Source organism: Nerophis ophidion, linkage group LG24 (genome assembly GCF_033978795.1).
Source record: "Nerophis ophidion isolate RoL-2023_Sa linkage group LG24, RoL_Noph_v1.0, whole genome shotgun sequence".
In the NCBI taxonomy this organism is placed as follows: domain Eukaryota; kingdom Metazoa; phylum Chordata; class Actinopteri; order Syngnathiformes; family Syngnathidae; genus Nerophis; species Nerophis ophidion.
In genome coordinates, this window is record NC_084634.1 from 8,454,824 (window position 1) to 8,461,049 (window position 6,226).

The following is a 6,226-nucleotide window of genomic DNA, read 5'->3' on the forward strand; positions in this document are numbered from 1 at the left end:
GGTGCATGTTTTTAATTCAAGTACCCCCTAATCAGAGCAAAGCATTTTTGGTTGAAAAAAAGACATAAAGAAGTAAAATACAGCACTATGTATCAACAACATCCAGAAAAGACGAGCTGTAATTTGACCCCCTTAACATGTTTCAAAACTCACCAAATTTTACACACACATCAGGACTGGCGAAAATTGCCATCTAATAAAAAACCAAACCCCACAAGTCAAAATTGCGCACTAGCACCCCCTAGGAAAAAACCCAGACAAAACTGCTTGTAACTTCTGTTAGGAATGTCGTAGAGACATGAAACAAAAACCTCTATGTAGGTCCAACTTAGACCAAGGCTTGGGTCGCGGGCGCTGCTTGTCACCAGTTTCTGATTTATTAAATTGTATAACAGTGCAAAAATATTGCTCATTTGTAGTGGTCTTTCTTGAACTATTTGGAAAAGAAGATATAAAAATAACTGAAAACTTGTTAAAAAATAAACAAGTGATTCATCCATCCATCCATTTTCTGCCGCTTATTCCCTTTCGGGGTCGCGGGGGGCGCTGGCGCCTATCTCAGCTACAATCGGGCGGAAGGCGGGGTACAACCCTGGACAAATCACCAACTTATCGCAGGGCCAACACAGATAGACAAACAACATTCACACGCACATTCACACACTAGGGCCAATTTAGAGTTGCCAATCAACCTATCCCCAGGTGCATGTTTTTAATTCAAGTACCCCCTAATCAGAGCAAAGCATTTTTGGTTGAAAAAAAGACATAAAGATGTAAAATACAGCACTATGTATCAACAACATCCAGAAAAGCCGAGCTGTAATTTGACCCCCTTAACATGTTTCAAAACTCACCAAATTTTACACACACATCAGGACTGGCGAAAATTGCCATCTAATAAAAAACCAAACCCCAGAAGTCAAAATTGCGCACTAGCACCCCCTAGGAAAAAACCCAGACAAAACTGCTTGTAACTTCTGTTAGGAATGTCGTAGAGACATGAAACAAAAACCTCTATGTAGGTCTGACTTAGACTAAGGCGTGGGTCGCGGGCGCTGCTTGTCACAGTTTCTGATTTATTAAATTGTATAACAGTGCAAAAATATTGCTCATTTGTAGTGGTCTTTCTTGAACTATTTGGAAAAAAAGATATAAAAATAACTGAAAACTTGTTAAAAAATAAACAAGTGATTCATCCATTTTCTACCGCTTATTCCCTTTCGGGGTTGCGGGGGGCGCTGGCGCCTATCTCAGCTACAATCGGGCGGAAGGCGGGGTACACCCTGGACAAGTCACCAACTTATCGCAGGGCCAACACAGATAGACAAACAACATTCACACGCACATTCACACACTAGGGGCCAATTTAGAGTTGCCAATCAACCTATCCCCAGGTGCATGTTTTTAATTCAAGTACCCCCTAATCAGAGCAAAGCATTTTTGGTTGAAAAAAAGACATAAAGAAGTAAAATACAGCACTATGTATCAACAACATCCAGAAAAGCCGAGCTGTAAATTGACCCCCTTAACATGTTTCAAAACTCACCAAATTTTACACACACATCAGGACTGGCGAAAATTGCCATCTAATAAAAAAACAAACCCCAGAAGTCAAAATTGCGCACTAGCACCCCCTAGGAAAAAAAACAGACAAAACTGCTTGTAACTTCTGTTAGGAATGTCGTAGAGACATGAAACAAAAACCTCTATGTAGGTCTGACTTAGACCAAGGCTTGGGTCGCGGGCGCTGCTTGTCACCAGTTTCTGATTTATTAAATTGTATAACAGTGCAAAAATATTGCTCATTTGTAGTGGTCTTTCTTGATCTATTTGGAAAAAAAGATATAAAAATAACTAAAAACTTGTTAAAAAATAAACAAGTGATTCATCCATCCATCCATTTTCTACCGCTTATTCCCGTTCGGGGTCGCTGGCGCCTATCTCAGCTACAATCGGGCGGAAGGCGGGGTACACCCTGGACAAGTCACCAACTTATCGCAGGGCCAACACAGATAGACAAACAACATTCACACTCACATTCACACACTAGGGCCAATTTAGAGTTGCCAATCAACCTATCCCCAGGTGCATGTTTTTAATTCAAGTACCCCCTAATCAGAGCAAAGCATTTTTGGTTGAAAAAAAGACATAAAAAAGTAAAATACAGCACTATGTATCAACAACATCCAGAAAAGCCGAGCTGTAATTTGACCCCCTTAACATGTTTCAAAACTCACCAAATTTTACACACACATCAGGACTGGCGAAAATTGCCATCTAATAAAAAACCAAACCCCAGAAGTCAAAATTGCGCACTAGCACCCCCTAGGAAAAAACCCAGACAAAACTGCTTGTAACTTCTGTTAGGAATGTCGTAGAGACATGAAACAAAAACCTCTATGTAGGTCTGACTTAGACCAAGGCGTGGGTCGCTGGCGCTGCTTGTCACCAGTTTCTGATTTATTAAATTGTATAACAGTGCAAAAATATTGCTCATTTGTAGTGGTCTTTCTTGAACTATTTGGAAAAAAAGATATAAAAATAACTAAAAACTTGTTAAAAATAAACAAGTGATTCAATTATAAATAAATATTTCTACACATAGAAGTAATCATCAACTTTAAGACCTACTGAAAGCCACTACTACCCACCACACAGTCTGATAGTTTATATATCAATGATGAAATACTAACATTGCAACACATGCCAATACGGGTTTTTTAGTTTACTAAAGTACAATTTAAAATTTCCCGGGAGTTTCGTCTTGAAAACGTCACGTAATGATGACGTGTACGCAAGACGTCACGCGTTTTTAGGAAGTATGAGCGCTGCACACACACACAGCTAAAAGTCGTCTGCTTTAACGGCATAATTACACAGTTTTTTGGACATCTGTGTTGCTGAATCTTTTGCAATTTGTTCAATTAATATTGGAGAAGTCTGATATCAATTCTCAAAAATACCAATACTTTTGATATTTTAATTCAGGTGTGTCCAAACTTTTTCTGCTTAATTCAATGTACGCTGGGGGCCCATATTGATCTGTTTTTATTTTTTTTTTAAATGCTAAAAACAGCTGTGTATTAAAGTTAAAGTTAAAGTACCCATGATAGTCACACACACACACACTAGGTGTGATCACCCACTGGGAGGTGAGGGGAGCAGTGAGCAGCAGCGGGTGGCAGCGCCCGGTAATCATTTTTGGTGATTTAACCCCCAATTCCTACTGGATGCTGAGTTTTGCTTGATGCTGGGAGGTAAGGGGTCCCATTTTTTATAGTCTTTGGTATAACTCGGCCGGGGTTTGCAGGGCGGACAGTCTAACCACTAGGCCACTGAGCAGGTTGTTGGTGGTTATAAGTATATTGTTTTTAATTATTAGTTACAACATTTAATCTTTTTCTCATTACATACCCACTTTCTTTCTCCTTTTTCTGACATTTTTACAGTTTGTTTTTTCTGCCCCCGTGTAAGAATAGAATACAAACATTAATATAATTGTGTGTCCAAAATGATGCCTGTAAGGAAATATGCATGTTGAGTTACACATTTAACAGTGCTAATTTGGGTTGTTGTCATTTTTCACATTTATTCATTTAATGATTGTTTATTTTTTTCTTATTAACTAAAATTAAGTATATTTTTATTTTTATTTTTGCAAGCTTTTAATATTTTGGATCCGGGGTCGCATACTGAAAAGTGAAGAAAAAACAAGATGATGTTTTTTCATTTAAAAAAAAAAAATGCTGAAATATATATTATGTAATATTATGAACATGTATTTTTGTTATATGTGAATAAGTATATATATAAATATTTTTTTATCAATAATTAGTTTTAAAAATTTAACTTTTTCCATTGTTTTGCTCTTTTTTTCTTACATTTTTACTTTAGTATTTTTACATAGACAGGTTATTATTTGAAATACATACATAACATTTTAGCAGACACGGGTATATTTGCACAGAGTATCGGATCAACATCGCCGATACCAGCCTAAATTGTACTTGGTATCAGTTCAGAAAGCAAATCAGTGGTATCGCAGATCACTAATTTTTACCATGTGACAGAAGAATATAGCCTAGTATTGTCATATATAAATATAAATTGTGTGCCTAATTCAGTTAATAAGCAACTTTTATGTACATTTTTAACCTCCATCCATCCATTTTCTCCCGTTTATTCCCTTTCGGGTCGCGGGGGGGCGCTGGTGCCTATCTCAGCTACAATCGGACGGAAGGCGGCGTACACACCTGGACAAGTCGCCACCTCATCTCAGCATTTTTAACCTTGAAACATTAAAAAAAAAAGGTAATTTTCCACAGGATTTTGTCATTTCCAGGTGTTCTGTAACCTGTATCTCCTAGATATTTTATCCGATCGCTTTCAACATTTTTCAAAGACACATGGAAGATGCTAACTGTCGAAGAATTTAGGATTCCATTATAGGACGTGGGCGAAACGGCACAACTTTCCCGTGAAGCAAGTGTTCTGAAATTCTAGTCAGCCTGTAAAAAAAAAAATCGATTTATTTCAGGATTAACAAAACTGTTAGCTCAGTCATCTGAATATTACCATAACATTTACGGTGGTTTTTACACCAAAAACTGGAAATTGAAAAACTCTATCACTGTTGTTTTTACAGTAAAATTGTGGTTACTGAGCTGTCAGTTTGGTTTTTTTACTGTAAAAATCTATGGCCATTTATTCACAGTGCATTACAATAAATAGAAAAACCGTATCACTGTTGTTTTTGCAGCAACATTCTGGCAAATGAGATGATTTTTTTTTTTTTTACCGTAAAATCTACATTCCCTGTTTTTACAGTGCATTATCATAAATGGAAAAATGGTACCTCTGATGATTTAACGGTAAATTTCTGGCAACTGAGCTTTTTTACAGCGTAGCCTTGGGGACGTGTCATCGATGATTGTGCACCTTGAAAGTGATTGATTGAAACTTTTATTAGCAGATAGCACAGTAAAGTACATATTCCGTACAATTGACCACTAAATAGTAACACCCGAATAAGTTTTTCAACTTGTTTAAGTCGGGTTCCACGTAAAGTGGTCAGCGTGAATATGTCTCACCGTACAAAATAACAAAAGGGGCCCCACTTTGGACATCCCTGCACTCAAATATGTGAATTATTTGCTTTTGGATTATAATACTGTACATTTATTTTGAAAGATCAGAAGTTGGCTGAAAAAACTAATGTACATGGATATCCTCATTTCCTATAGAATAGATTAAATATGGTTTATTTATGAACGAAAACAACCAAGAAATGAGTAATAATGTTATTATATGTTGCAAGCTAAAAAAAAAAAAGGTTACAATAATACATTTCTTAAAGTGAAACTCAAATTCCCCAATTGGTTTAATGATTTCAAACTATTAATACAATCTTGGAAAATAATAATAGATCGAAACGCCCTTTGTCTTTATTGGAGACATTTAAGATTTTTTTTTTATCTTGGTAATGTCTCACACCTTACTTTTTTACTTACATTACTTATTTATCAGTCCACATTTAGAATTTTCGGAATGTTTGTAATGACTCTTTTTTTTTGCCTATAATCAGTGGTCCCCAACCACCGGGTAGGTACCGGGCCGCAGAATAATTTATTTATTTATTTAATTTTAAAAAAATAATAAATAAATAAAAAATAAAAAATACTTTTTATTTTTATTAAATCAACATACAAAACACAAGATATACTTACAATTAGTGCACCAACCCAAAAAAACCTCTAATTTCCATGACAAAAACCTCCCTTTTTAATGACAAAGAAAAAAAAAAAAAAGAATCCCACCCTCCTTCCCCCCCGCCGGGCCGCGGGACAAATTATCAAGCGTTGTCCCGTCTGCAGCTACAAAAAAGTTGGGGACCACTGCTATATACAATGCAAAAATTAACAAAAACTATTAGGATATTATATTCGAATAGTTTTTGTTAATTTTCTGGTGAAAATATGGAATTCTATTATTATATCCTGGATATAATAATAGAATTCCATATTTTCACTAGAAAATGTATTTAAAAAATATGATTTATCAAATTATTTTTAATTGATCAAATTGTAGCTGAGATAGGCGCCAGCGCCCCCCGCGACCCCAAAAAGGGAATAAGCGGTAGAAAATGGATGGGACAGATGGAAATTATTTGTTTTATTTTTATTTATTTTTAGTAGTGTCTCCCCCTTTGGCTGGATAGAAGAGAATA

The 6,226-nt window shown here is 36.0% G+C and overlaps 1 protein-coding gene across 1 annotated transcript in view; it reads left to right on the forward strand.

Moving 5' to 3' along the window:
- LOC133542284 (kinesin light chain 1) overlaps positions 1 to 6,226 on the forward strand; it is a 242,844-nt gene that overhangs the window by 44,765 nt on the left and 191,853 nt on the right. The window lies entirely within an intron of this gene.